The following is a 15,360-nucleotide window of genomic DNA, read 5'->3' on the forward strand; positions in this document are numbered from 1 at the left end:
GGGACTGCGGCAATGAATCACTCCACCTACACACGCAAACAAACATGTAAACACATACCCAGACACACTATCACACACCACCACACACAAGCACACACCTTTGGACCAACAGAAGTGAGAATTTGAGCTAGTCTTCTGCTGTTGAAGTGCATTTGTTCAAAGTCCTTCAGTAAGATAAGAGAGTGCCAGAGAAGCACAACTCGCTCAGCCAATTCAGAATTTGTTCTATACTTGAGATTTGTTCTATACTTGAGGCTGATGAAGGAATAAAGAAATTAGCACTAGTGTATTACGCATCTTTGGTTAAATTCAATGTATCATCCCTCAAACTTTACTTTTAAACTCGGACAAAACAGAGTTGCTAGTTCTAGGTCCCAAGAAACAAAGAGATCTGCTGTTGAATCTGCCAATTTATCTTGATGGTCAGTCTCAAATAAAACTGTGAAGGACCTCGGCGTTACTCTGGAACCTGGTCTCTCTTTTTTATATATTTTTTATATATATTGCAAAAAATGTTGTCACAAAATTTTGCAGAAAAGCTTACCCATGCTTCTGTCATGTCTAGATTAGACTACTACAATGCTTTACTCTCCAGCTACCCAGATAAAACACTAAATAAACTTCAGTTAGTGCTAAACACGGCTGCTAGAATCTTGAATAGAACCCAAAAATGTGATCATATTATTCCAGTGCTAGCCTCTCTACTGTACAATGACTTCCTGTTAAGGCTAGGGCTGATTTCAAGGTTTTACTGCTAACATACAAACTATTACATGGACTTGCTCCTACCTACAGTATCTCTCCGATTTGGTCCAGCCGTACATACCTATACGTATGCTATGGTCACAAGACGCAGGCCTCCTTATTATCCCTAGAATTTCTAAGAAAACAGCTGGAGGCAGGGCTTTCTCCTATAGAGCTCAATTTTTATGGATTGTCTGTCTATCCATGTGAGAGACACAGACTCGTTCTCGACCTTTAAGTCTCTACTGAAGACTTATCTCTTCAGTGGTCCTATGATTGAGTGTAGTCTGGCCCAGCGGTGCGAAGGTGAACGGCAAGGCACTGAAGCGACGGACTGCCATTGCTGTCTTCCCTCTTTCCACTGGGATTCTCTGCCGCTGAACCTATTATGGGGGCTGAGTCACTGGCTTACTAGTGCTCTTCCATACCGTCCCTAGGAGGGGTGTGTCACTTGAGTGGGTTGAGTTACTGACGTGATCTTCCTGTCCGATATCTTCGTGGGCTATACTCAGCCTTGTCTCAGGGAAGTAAGTTGGTGGTCTGTTGATAACCCTCTAGTGGTGTGGGGGCTGTGCTTTGGCAAAGTGGGTAGGGTTATATCCTGCCTACGGGAGGGGTCGAGGGATACTGTGGCCCCGTCCGACGATAACCCCCGGACAGGGCCACAGTGTCCCTCGACCCCTCCCGTCTCAGCTTCCAGTATATATGCTGCAATGGCCTATGTGCAGGGGGGCAAGGGTCAGTCTGTTATATCGGGTGTAATTATCCTGTCTAATCTGGTGTCCTTTGTAAATTGAAGTATGCTCCCTCTAATTCTCTACCTCTCCTCCCGGAGGACTTGAGCCCTAGGACAATGCCTCAGGACTACCTGGCCTGATGACTCCTGGCTGTCCCCAGTCCACCAGGTCGTGCTGCTGCTCCAGTTTCAATTGCTCTGACTGTGGCTCTGGAACCCTGACCTGTTCACCGGACGTGCTACCTGCTGTTGTCGACTCTCCCATCTCTCTCTCTCTCTCTCTCTCTCTCTCTCGCTCTCTCTCGCTCTCTCTCGCTCTCTCGACCGCACCTGCTGTCTTGACCTCTGAATGCTCGGCTATGAAAAACCACCTGACATTTATTCCTGAGGTACTGACCTGTTGCACCCTCAACAACCACTGTGATTATTACTTGACCCTGCTGGTCATCTATGAACATTTCAACATCTTGAAGATCAAGATGGCCTAAATGGTCATATACTCTTATAATCTCCACTCGGCATAGCCAGAATTTGTAAAACATTTTTATTGACCCTTTATTTAACAAGGCCTGACAGTTAAGAACAAATTCTTATTTACAATGACGGCCTACACCGGCCAAACCAGGACAATGCTGGGCCAATTTTACACCGCCCTATGGGACTTCCAATCACAGCCAGTTGTGATACAGCCTGGATTTGAACCAGGGTGTCTGTAGTGACACCTCTAGCACTGAGATGCAGTGCATTAGACCATTGCGCCCCTCAGGATCCCAAGAAGAGGATTGGCCACCCTTCAGAGCCTGGTTCCTCTCTAGGTGCCTTCCTAGGTTCCTGCATTTCATGGGAGTTTTTCCTAGCCACCATGCATCTACATCTGCATTGCTTGCTGTTAGGGTTTTAGGCTGGTTATGACATCTGCTGATGTAAAAAGGGCTTTATAAATACATTTGATTTGATTTGAAACATACACCGAGGAAAGAAGAGGTAGGTAGGAAGAGGTGTCTAGAGTGCATTCGGAAAGTATTCAGACACCCTGATTTGTTTCCACATTTTGTTACGTTACAGCCTTATTATTAATTTGATTATATGTTTTTTCCCCTTCATCAATCTACACACAATACCCCATTTTTACAAAGCAAAAACAGGTTTTGAAATTTTCGCAAATGTATAAAAATACAAAACTGAAATATCCCATTTATATTAGTATTCAGACCCTTTACTTTACTTACTATGTTGAAGCACCTTTGGCAACGATTACAGCCTCAAGTCTTTTTGGGTATGACGCTACAAGCTTGGCACACCTGTATTTGGGCCACTCAAGGACATTCAGAGACTTGTCCCGAAGCCATTGCTGCATTGTCTTGACTGTGGGCTTAGGGTCGTTATCCTGTTGGAAGGTGAACCTTCGCCCCAGTCTGAGGTCCTGAGCGCTCTGTAGCAGGTTTTCATCAAGGATCGCACTGTACTTTGCTCCATTCATCTTTACCTCGTTCCTGACTAGTCTACCAGTCCCTACCACTGAAAAACATTCCCACAGCATGATGCTATCACCACGCTTCACCATAGGGATGGTGCCAGGTGTCCTCCAGAAGTGACGTTTGGCATTCAGTCCAAAGAATTCAATATTGGTTTCATCAGAGATGGATGTCCTTCTGGAAGGTTATCCCTTCTCCACAGAGGACCTCTCGAGCTCTGTCAGTGACCAGTGGGTTCTTGGTCACCTACCTGACCAAGGCACTTCTCCCCCAATTGCTCCGTTTGGCCGGCGGCCAGCTCTAGTAAGAGTATTGGTGGTTCCAAACTTCTTCCTTAAGAATGATGGAGGCAACTGTGTTCTTGGGGACCTTCAAAGCTGCAGACAATTTTTGGTACCATTCCCCAGAACTGTGCCTCAACACAATCCTGTCTCTGATCTCTACAGACGATTCCTTTGACCTTATGTTTTGGTTTTTGCTCTGACATGCACTGTCAACTGTGGGACCTTATATCGACAGGTGTGAGTCTTTCCAAATCATGTCTAGTCAATTGAATTTACCACAGGTGGACTCCAATCAAGTTATAGAAACATCACAAGGATGATCAATGGAAACAGAATAAACCTGAGCTCAATTACGAGTCTTATAGCAAAGGGTCTGAATACTTATGTATTGTGTGTAGATTGATGAAGAAAAACATTTATTTAATACATTTTAGAATAAGGCAGGAACGTAACAAAATATGGAAAAAGTCAAGGTGTCTGCATACTTTCCGAATGCACTGTATGTCCCTGTAATAGTTTGTCCCCATAGTTCTTACTGTTTACCCACTGAAGCCAAGTAAGTTAGTCTTCAATTGCCATTTAACCTGAATGCTATTCAAATGTCATTTTAACTACGTATAGTCATTGCTAGAATACAAACCCATTTCACATGTAGGCAAGTAGGAATCATGTATGTAGAGCACATGCCATTAGGTGTGACTCAACAGTAAGAATTAAATTATTATTCAACCTTACTATCAATTGTCCCTATAGTTATCCAAGATGGCATTTAATTTCACAAAGTATTGCTTTTATCCCACTTGAGAGACCGTGCTAGCGCTGTAAAAGTTTTGTGCAGCACCCCCACCAACTGGAAACATAGTAGAATTACACCTATTTCCCTGAGTCAAATAATACTTAAAATTATTTTTCTATACTGAACAAAAATATAAACGTAACATGCAATAGTATCTAAGATTTTAGGGAGTTACAGTTCATACGAGGAAATAAATACATTTGGCCCCAATCTATGGATTTCACATGACTGGGAATACACATATGCATCTATTGGTCACAGATACCTTAAAAAAATGTGTCCTAACAATGGGCCTCAGGATCTCATCATGGTATTTCTGTGCATTCAAATTGCCATTGATAAAATGCAATTGTGTTCGTTGTCCTTAGCTTATGCCTTTGTCAGCAAACCACTCATCCACACGATGCCATGCACATGGTATTCGGTTGTGAGACCGGTTGGATACACTGCCAAATTCTCTAAAATGCCATTGGAGACTTTGGAGGCTTATTGTAGAGAAATGAACATTCAGTTCTCTGGCAACAGCTCTGGTGGACTTTCCTCAACAAATTTGTTTACATTCGTATTAGTGAGCATTTCACTTTTACCAAAAAGCATGATCATTACACAGGTGCACCTTGTGCTGGGGACAATAAAAGGCCACTCTAAAATGTGCAGTTTTGTCGCACAACACAATGCCACAGATGTCTCCATTTTTAGGGAAGTGCAATTAGCATGCTGACTGCAGGAATGTCCACCAGAGCTGTTCATTTCTCCAAAATAATGTTGTTTTTGAGAATGTGGTAGTATGTCCAACAGACCACGTGTAACCACACCAGCCCAGGACCCCTTCATCCAGCTTCTTCACCTGCGTGATCATCTGAGACCAGCCACCCAGATAGCTGATGAAACTATGAGTTTGCACAACCAAGAAGTGTGTTCTTCACAGATGAATTGCGGTTTCAACTGTACCGGGCAGATGGCAGACAGCCTGTTGTCGAGCGGTTTGCTGATGTCAATGTTGCATAAACTACGGACAATAAAAACGATTGTATTTTATCAATGGCAATTTGAATGTACAGAGATATTGTGACATGTTTCAGCAGGATAATGCATGGCCCCATGTCGCAAGGATATGTACACAATTCCTGGAAGTTGAAAATGTCCCACATGGCCTGCATACTCACCAGACATGTCACCCTTTAAGCATGTTTGGGATCCTCTGGATCGACGTGTACGACAGAGTGCTCCAGTTCCCGCCAATATCCAGCAACTTCGCATAGCCATTGAAAAGGAGTGGGACAACATTCCAAAGGCCATAACCAAAAGCCTGATGAACTCTATGTGAAGGAGATGTGTTGCGCAGCATGAGACAAATGGTGGTCACACCAGATACAGACAGTTTGTTTTCATCCACGCCCCTAACTTTTTTTTAAAGGTATCTGTGACCAACAGATGCATATCCGTATTCCCAGTTATGTGAAATCCATAGATTAGGGCCTAATGCATTTATTTACATTTCCTTATATGAACTGTAATTCAGTCAAATCTATGAAATTGTTGCATGTTGTGTTTATATTTTTGTTCAGTGTATTTGTATGATGAAAAATACCATTATGTAGTAGCTCTATCCACGGGTGCCATTTGAGTTCTTGCATTGGAATTCTATATATATTATATATATTTATATCACACAATACCACAATAAACATAAAAGATCAAACAATTATTTTGACCAAGAAGTAACAGGTTCAATGGCACAAAATCGCGCTGCGCTCTATCAGCCCCATGGATAGCGCCCTTCACACCAAAGCAAGATTTTGATAAAAACCAACCAGCTAGATTTGGTTTCAATCTTACCTTTTCAAAAGAGTTGCAGCTTCCTTGATGCTATGTGGAACTTCCTGAGTAATCAATCATTCCATTCTCTCCAAAATATTCTTGTAAGATCCCCCTCAAATGGCAGTTGGATTAATTGAACTTTCCTCAGGTGTAGCATGATTCTTCTGTGCTGGCTGAACACGTTTATAAAAGTGGAAAATTGGTTCTCGCATGTAGTTGTGGATGCCCAGAAAGTCCGTCCATGTTTCTGTGCAGTAAGCACGGTTATAACGGACAGAGGTCCAAAGAATCGTTGCAGGATATCAACTGGGGTCCATTTGTCCTCATTGGAGCCAGAGCGTGCAATTTCAGTTATTTTCAGAGCAACACTAAACTCAGCTTCCTCCAAATCTGTTTTGCTTAGATCCAGCAGTGGCTTCACATTTTTCACATCTAGAAAGTAATGGCTCTCTGGGTCAAGGAAACACAGGGCTTCCACCAGTTGGCTGTTGCGGTCACTGAATCGTTCTGACGTTTCTCCAATGACAGCATCCAACATGCTGAAGAACAGTCATTTACATTCAGTCTCTTCTCCTCTGTCCTGGTTGCCTACTGTAGTGTCCAGTGGATATTTTTTCACATCCAGTAAGATCTTTGATCCCGTCTACCTTCAGTGTGTACCAAGATTCTCAGATTTCTTTAACTATTTCCTCAGTGACAATCTCACTCATGAGCTCTATGATCTTGTTTAGACAATCTTGTGACGTGTATGTGGCATTGTGGGGTATGGTGCTAAACACCTGAACACATTCTTTGCCTTTTTGGAGAGTACAGTGCCTTTCGAAAGTATTCAGACCCCTTGACGTTTTCCGCATTTTGCTACATTACAGACTTATACTAAAATGAATTAAATAAATACAAATCAGCATCTACACACAATACCCCATAATGACAACGTGAAACCACTTATTTTTCTTCTTTTTTGCTAATATATAAAAAAACTAAAACTAAACTACCTTATTTACATAGTTATTCAGATCCTTTGCTATGAGACTCTCAATTGAGCTCAGGTGCATCCTGTTTCCATCTATTATCCTTGAGAGTTTTCTACAACTTGATTGGAGTCCACCTGTGGTAAATTCAATGGATTGGACATGATTTGGAAAGGCACACAACTGTCTATATAAGGTCCCACAGTTGACAGTGCATGTCAGAGCAAAAACCAAGCCATGAGGTCGAGATAATTGTCTGTAGAGCTCCGAGACAGGATTATGTTGAGTTACAGATCTGGGGAAGGTCCCCAAGAACCTAGTGGCCTCCATTATTCTTAAATAGAAGTTTGGAACCACCACAACTCTTCCTAGAGCTGGCTGCCCGGCCAAACTGAGCGGGGAGGAGGGCCTCGGTCAGGGAGGTGACCAACAACCCGATGTTCACACTGACAAAGCTGCAGAGTTCCTCTGTGGAGATGGGAGAAACTTCCAGAAGGACAACCATATCTTTGCAGCACTCTGCCAATCAGGCCTTTATGGTAGATTGACCAGATGGAAGCCACTCCTCAGTGAAAAGCATATGACAGCCCACTTGGAGTTTGCCAAAAGGCATCTTAAGTCTCTCAGACCATAACAAACAAGATTCTATGGTCTGATGAAACCAAGATTGAATGCTTTGGTCTGAATGCCAAGCGTTGCGTCTGGAAGAAACCGGGCACCATCCCTACGGTGAAGCATGGTGGTGGCAGCATCATGCTATGGTTATGTTTTTCAGCGGCAGGGACTGGGAGACTAGTCAGGATTGAGGCAAAGATGAATGGAGCAAAGTACAGAGAGATCTTTAATGAAAACCTGCTCCAGAGCGCACAGAACCTCAGACTGGGGAGAAGGTTCACCTTCCAACAGGACAACGACTCTAAGCCTAAAGCCAAGACAACGCAGGAGTGGCTTCGGGACAAGTCTCTGAATGTCCTTGAGTGGCCCAGCAAGATCCCGGACAAACATCTCTGAATAGACCTGAAAATAGCTGTGCAGCAACACTCCCCATCCAACCTGACAAAGCTTCAGAGGATCTGCAGAGAAGACTGGCAGAAAGTCCCCAAATACAGGTGTGCCAAGCTTGTAGCATTATACCCTAGAAGACTCAATGCTGCCAAGGTTGCTTCAACAAAGTACTGAGTGAAGTGTATGAATATTTATGTAAATGTAATATTTCAGTTTTTTATTTGTAGCACATTTGCAAAAATATATAAAAATCTGTTTTTGCTTTGTCATTATGGGGTATAGTGTGTTGATTGATGGGGGGGACATTTAATACATTTTATAATAAGGCTGTAACGCAAACAGAATGTGGAAAAAGTCAAGGATTCTGAATACTTTCTGAAGGCACAGTATATTCCAAATCTCTGCTCTCCTGCACCTGACTTCGCTACCAGTACGCACACATCTGACAGTCCCCCTTAGTGGTTGTCTGGTTTGAAACCATGAACTCAATAATGTCCACAATCACAGACAAATACATGGGATTTCTTGCCAGCTGCCCATCATCAAACAAGTGAGAGTGACACCGATGTTACCAATAGCACTTCAAACAAGTTTTTCTTTCCACAGTGCATTGCATTTTAAACGTCCTTTGCTTGATGCGTGCCTAGCAAATCTTTTGGTCCTAACAATAGCATTCTTCCAGATTGAATAGCCAGCTTGGGTGAAGTCTTTGTCTGCGTTAGAACTTTCAACATGGGAAACAAAATGCAGCATCTGTAGTAACCAAGTATTTCAGCCACTCTCTTCCTATGAACCAGTTGCTATCAAATGAAAGTTTTTGGCCAAAAAAATCTGCAGCTATGGTAGGATTCTAGGCTGACCTGGGCTGGCTCCTCTGTACCAGTCTAATAACCCTAATGCTTTTTACAGCTGTAGCTAAGAGTGAAGCAGCTTAACGGTCAACTTGACCCTGCCCTTTTAAATCAAAATGGTCAACGGAGGCCTTTCACATTATCCACTTAGCCTACCACAGAGATGAGAGATGAGGAGTGTTTTTTCTGGCTTTTTACATAAACCCAAAGGAGTCATACCTAACTGCCCTGTGGCTTTCCATAGCCCCCTGCTGCAACCTGGTCTCAGAGCTTTTCATATTATTCTGTATGTACAGTACCAGTCAAAAGTTTGGACACACCTACTCATTCAAGGGTTTTTCTTTATCTTTACTATCTTCTACATTGTATAATAACAGTGAATACATTAAAACTATGAAATAACACATATGGAATCATGTAGTGACCAAAAAAGTGTTAAAACAAATCTAAATATATTTACTATTTGTGATTCTTCAAAGTAGCCACCCTCTGAACACAAGTGTGATATGTATGTGTAGGGATGAACTTTTATGTATTGGTCTTCAAAATATCAAAACTTCTTTCAGCATATTGATTATGAATTTGGACATGTACAACTGGTGTTGTGAAAAAAATGTAATAAATCAAAAAGCCTGCATGACAACATGAAGCAGCAACCGTAGCATTTTCAAAAGTGGTGTAATGTTCTTTAGTAAAAATACTTTAAAATACTACTTAAGTTGTTACTTTGGGGTATTTGTAATTTACTTTACTATTTATATTTTGACAACTTTTACTTTCACAACATTCCTAAAGAAAATAATGTACTTTTTACTCCATACATTTTTCCTGACACCCAAAAGTACTCATTACATTTTGAATGCTTGACAGTACAGAAAAATGGCACAATTCACTCACTTATCAAGAGAACAAGTGGTCATCCCTACTGCCTCTGATCTGGCGGGCTCACTAAACAGAAAGGCGTAGTTTGTAAATTATGTCTGAGTGTTGCAGTGTGCCGCTGGCTAACCATACATTTTAAAACAAGAAAATGTGCTGTCTGCTTTGCTTATTATAAGGAATTTTAAAGGATTTATACTTTTACTTTTGATACTTACGTATATTTTAGCAATTACATTTACTTTGATACTTAAGTATATTTAGAATCAAATACATTAAGACTTTTACTCAAGTAGCATTTTACTGGGTGACTTTCACTTTTACTTGAGTAACTTTCTATTAAGGTATCTAGACTTTTACTCAAGTATGACATTTGGATAATGGTGCCGGCGGGGATGGCTGCCATTTTACGGGCTACTAACCAACTGTGCTATTTCGCATTGTTTGTAACTTATTTTGTACATAATGTTGCTGCTACCATCTCTTATGACTGAAAAGAGCTTCTTGATATCAGAAGAACGATTACTCACCACGAACTGGATGAAGATATTTTCTTTACTGAGTCCGACGCAAAGCAAATACTACTTTTCCGAGACCAGGCCCATATCCCCGTCATTCGTGTGAAGAAAAGATGGAAATACAAGGGGCGGAGATAGGGGTGCCTTGTGAGAATTAGTTGGTGAGTGGATAACCCGCCTCTACCATCCGTTCTATTGGCCAACGTGCAATCCCTGGAAAATAAACTGGATGTTATCCACTCGAGACTATCCCACCAACGGGACATTAAAAACTGTAATATCTTATGTTTCGTGCATCAGCAGGACAGAACAGCTACGTCTGGTAAGGTGAGGGATGGGGGTGTGTGTCAGCTGGTGCGCAATGTCTAAAATTAAGGAGGTCTTGAGGTATTGCTCGCCTGATGTAGATTACCTCTTGATAAAATGTAGACCACACTATATACCAAGAGAGTTTTCATCTATATTTTTCGTAACCATCTATTTACCACCACAAACCGATGCTGGCACTATACAGGCAAACTTCAATCCGTTTTACCTCATTTCTAGGAATTGTACTTTTAACATCATATTTCAACAGGATTTTACTTTATCAGGTAAATTTTGATGATATTAATGAAATAGTAAAAATATCGTATGTCCTGGCTAGGATATCTTGGGGATCCGTGTTATCACTGCGTTTTTAAATCTTGCGAAACAGACCAAACAGACCAAGCCAGGATTTGGGATATGAGAAGTCAATGAGAGAAGTGAAAAATTCTTCCTTAGTTGTTAATTTTATCAAAATCTAAAGGCACAACCTATTTTTTGAGACAATATCTTAAGTTTTTGAACATGTTATTACTCCAATATTGTGAAAATGACAAACTGAAGTTTTCATTTTTGTCAAAAACAAATTGATATCGAAGGAGTGCCTTTGATTTGTCGTCCTGCACATGCACAGTTTGGTGCGAGATGACCGTTAGACTTAATGATATATTTCTGCGCATGAGTTTAGCTAGCCAACGCCACCATGACACTGCCTACAAGTGTGATCAGGGATTTCTATTGGAGAAGCAGTCAAATTTGGCGCAGTCTTGATTTCAACGTTCACGGACATAGATTTTTGGTCTGGTCCGAACCAAATCTGAACCAAACATAGACATCTATGATTGGTTCAGATTTGGTTCGGACCAGACCAAAAATCTATGTCCGTGAATGTTGAAATCAAGACCGCACCAAATTTGAACCAAACATAGAAGTCTATGTTTGGGTCAAATCAAGGCTGGTCTAGACTGGACCAAAAATCAACATCAGTGGATGTGGAAATCAAGGCCGGTCTGGACTACACCAAAAAACGACTGCTGGTCTGGACAGGACTGTTGGTCTGGACAGGCTACCGTATAGCCTACTGTGTCGGCCTGCAATGGAATTTGATGACTGTCCATCCATGTGTTAGGCCCACCATTTGTAAAACAGGCCGTTCATTGGCTTTACTAGTTCTTATTCCTGTGACTAATCAATTTGGAAATTGGAGCTCTGAATATCAGGCCGCTTAGATAGTGACAGACAGGGGCACTGGTGTGCATCGTGGTGGTGTGGTGCTGAATGAAATTGCTGGCTTGGAGGCGCTAGCTAGCTAACGTTAGTTTGCAAATGTCAGCTACAATGTTGCTCAGTAACGTTAGCAAGCATAAGTGCCCCGATGAAGATTAATCGTAGAATACTTATAGATTCTCACAACACAGCTTAGATGAAATCGAAAATAAAAGGCATAACTACAGCAGCCAACAAACAGAAAATGAACTATACGCTTTCTTTGTTTAGCTACCTTCATGAACAAACAGTAACTGGTGGCTTCTGCATTCGAGAAGGGTGCAACTGCAGCCTGCAATTCAGGGCATTCCTGCATGTGGGCATTCCTGCATCTCCAGGAACCCCTCTTTATACTTCTATTAGTACATTTTTAAGCTATGACTCCGGTACATAGGCGAGAGGCAGGAGTAATGCCCCTGAGAGAGGCAGGGGCATTCACCACCAACTGTAGTTTGTGGTAATGACCCATAACGTTGGATGCCAACCGCCGATAAACCCCACAGAAGACGAGGCGGGGTTGACAACGGTAGCCGGCTATAGCTACAACACACCAGTAGACAGTGTCCTTCGCCCCACCTGTTGGGCACTTTTCCCCCGCAGTTCTGTTAACAACGCCCCGGATTACGGGCTGCAGCGGCACACTATTGTTGCATTCAGCTGGCATGGTCACCATAAATATACAGTGCTTTCAGAAAGTATATGTGCATTTTCAAAGGATAAAGCTAAGAACATTAACAACTTCATAGTTAAAAACACTATAACCATATGGAAGAAAATTAAACGTATTCTACAAGAACCAATATCAGTGCCTAAAAACACAACCTCATGGAACAATCCTTGGACAGCTTTTCAGAATTCACAGATAAATTGGTCCACATGGAAAACTAAAGGCATAGAAACTGTAAATGACTTGGTAACAGGTAATACATTTATTTCCATGATAGAATGAAAAAGTTATTTTGGACTGAACAATGTAGATAGTTTAAAATACTGTACATGCAACTTAAAAGTTACATATCACAAAATGTAGTTTTGAAATGTTTTGGACATCAGAGCAACCTTGAGGGAATCTTACTTGAGTGAGAAAATGATATTGTCACGCCCTAATCTGTTTCACCTGTTCCTGTGATTGTCTCCACCCCCTCCAGGTGTCGCTTATTTCCCCCAGTGTATTTATCCCTGTCGCTCTGTGCCAGTTCGTCTTGTATGTTTAGTCAAGTCAACCAGCGTGTTTTTACCGTACTCCTTTTTCTAGTCCTCCCTGTTTTGACCCTTGCCTGTTTCTGGACTCTGTCCCCGCCTGCCTGACCATTCTGCCTGCCTTGACCATGAGCCTGTCTGGCACTCTGTACCTCCTGGACTCTGATCTGGTTTTGACCTTTTTGCCTGTCCACAACCATTCTCTTGCCTACCCCTTTCTATTATTAAATATTGTAAGACTCCAACCATCTGCCTCCTGTGTCTACATCTGGGTCTTGCCTTGTGCCTTGATAGATATGATATAAAAAATATATAAACTATTGGAACCAAGACTTCAAAAGAACTGATGTTGGCACAATATGGAGGAGAAGTTGAAGCATAACTAATGAAATTTAGAATTTATTATACAAGAGACAAAAGCCACAAATTCTACAACACAACGGCAGAGTTAGATCTTAAGTGTGAAAATAATAATGACAGACTAATCCATGCTTTCTGGGAATGCTAGAAAGTCCGGAAGTTGTGGGCGGAGCTAGAAAGTTGTCTGTCAGAATAATACAATGTAAATGTACTTTTAATCTGTCTCTCTGCATATTTCAAGACATGGCATATGGGGGTGTAGTGAGATACCCAATGGGCAGGATGATTTTCTTCTCATCACTCAACTTGAAAAAACGTGTACTAAAAACATGGAACTCAATCAATCCGCAATCACTAACACAATGGAAAAATCGCATGGGCGACTGAGAAAAACAAATGTATACAATTAAGGCCAAGTGGCAAACAATAATGCACTTACTAGGGATGGGGGTGTGAGCATGTGGGTCTGGACAGATGAGATGTAGTCATTGTTTATGTGCGTCTGTAAGTTGTTGTTCATATGTATAAGTTTGTATATGGAGATTTTTTTTAAAACATATTCATACCCCTTGACTTATTCCACATTTTGTTGAGCTACAGCCTGAATTCAAAAAAATCTTACCCAGCTATACACAATAACCCATAATGACAAAGTGAAAACATGTTTTTAGAAATGTTTGCACATTTATTGAAAATGAAATACATAAATATGCATTTAAATAATGATTCACACAATAAATGTTCGAATCAACTTTGGCAGCAATTACAGCTGTGAGTCTTTCTGGCTAAGTCTCTAAGAGCTTTGCACACCTGGATTGTACTATAGTTGCCCATTATTCTTTAAAAAGTTATTCAAGATCAAATTGGTTGTTGATCATAGATCCAACCATTTTCAAGTATTGCCATAGATTATCAAGCAGATTTAAGTCAAAACTGTAACCACTCAGGAAAATTAATTGTCTTCTTGGTAAGCAACTCCAGTGTAGATTTGGCCTTGTGTTTTAGGTTAATGTCCTGTAGAAAGGTGAATTAATATCCTAGTGTCTGGTGGACAGCACACTGAAACAGGTTTTCCTCTAGGATTTTGCCTGTGCTTAGTTCCATTCCGTTTCCTTTTTATCCTGAAAAACTCCCCAGTCCTTAATAATTACAAGCATACTCATAACATGATGAAGTCACCATGTGCTTGAAAATATGGAGAGTGGTACTCAGTAATGTGTTGTATTGGATTTGCCCCACATAAAACAATTTATTTTCACATATGCCACATTTTTTGCAGTATTACTTTAGTGCCTTCTTGCAAACATGTTTGAATATTTGTATTCTGTATAGGGGTCCTTTTTTTCAGTCTGTCATTTATGTTAGTATTGTGGAGTAACTACAATATTGTTGATCCATCCACATTTCTCTACTATCACAGGAATTAAATTCTGTAACTATTTTAAAGTCTCAATTGGTGAAATTCCTGAGCGGTTTCCTTCCTTTCTGGTAGGAAGGATGCCTGTACCTTTGTATCTTTGTAGTGACAGGGTGCATTGATACACCATCCAAAGTGTATTCAGTAACTTCAACATGCTCAAAGGGATATTTTTTTCATTTCTTTTTCACCAATAGGTGCCCTTCTTTGAGAGACATTGGAAAACCTCCCTGGTCTTTGGGGTTGAATCTGTGTTTGAAATTCACTGCTATACTGAGGGACCTTACAGATAACTGTATGTGTGGGGTAGAGAGGTGAAGTAGTCATTCAAAAATCATGTTAAACACTATTATTGCACACAGACACAGAGTCCATGCAACTTATTATGTGACATGTTTAAGCAAATGTTCACTCCTGAACTTATTTAGGCTTGCCATGACAAAGGGGTTGAATACTTATTGACTCAAGACATTTTAGCTTTTCATATTTAAATCATTTGTACAAAGTTTGAAAACATATTTCCACTTCGACATTATGGGTTATTGTGTGTAGGCCACTGACAAAAACTCTATTTTTAATGCATTTTAATCCATGTAACAAAATGTGAAAAAAGTCAAGGGTAGGGTGACCACATTTAAAATACCCAACAGAATGATTTTGTGGGACATTCGCGGGATAGTGTAGCCTACATGAATACAACATGTTGGCAGCATCGTATGCCAATCATTTGT

The sequence above is a fragment of the Oncorhynchus tshawytscha genome, linkage group LG30 (assembly GCF_018296145.1).
Source record: "Oncorhynchus tshawytscha isolate Ot180627B linkage group LG30, Otsh_v2.0, whole genome shotgun sequence".
NCBI lineage: Eukaryota > Metazoa > Chordata > Actinopteri > Salmoniformes > Salmonidae > Oncorhynchus > Oncorhynchus tshawytscha.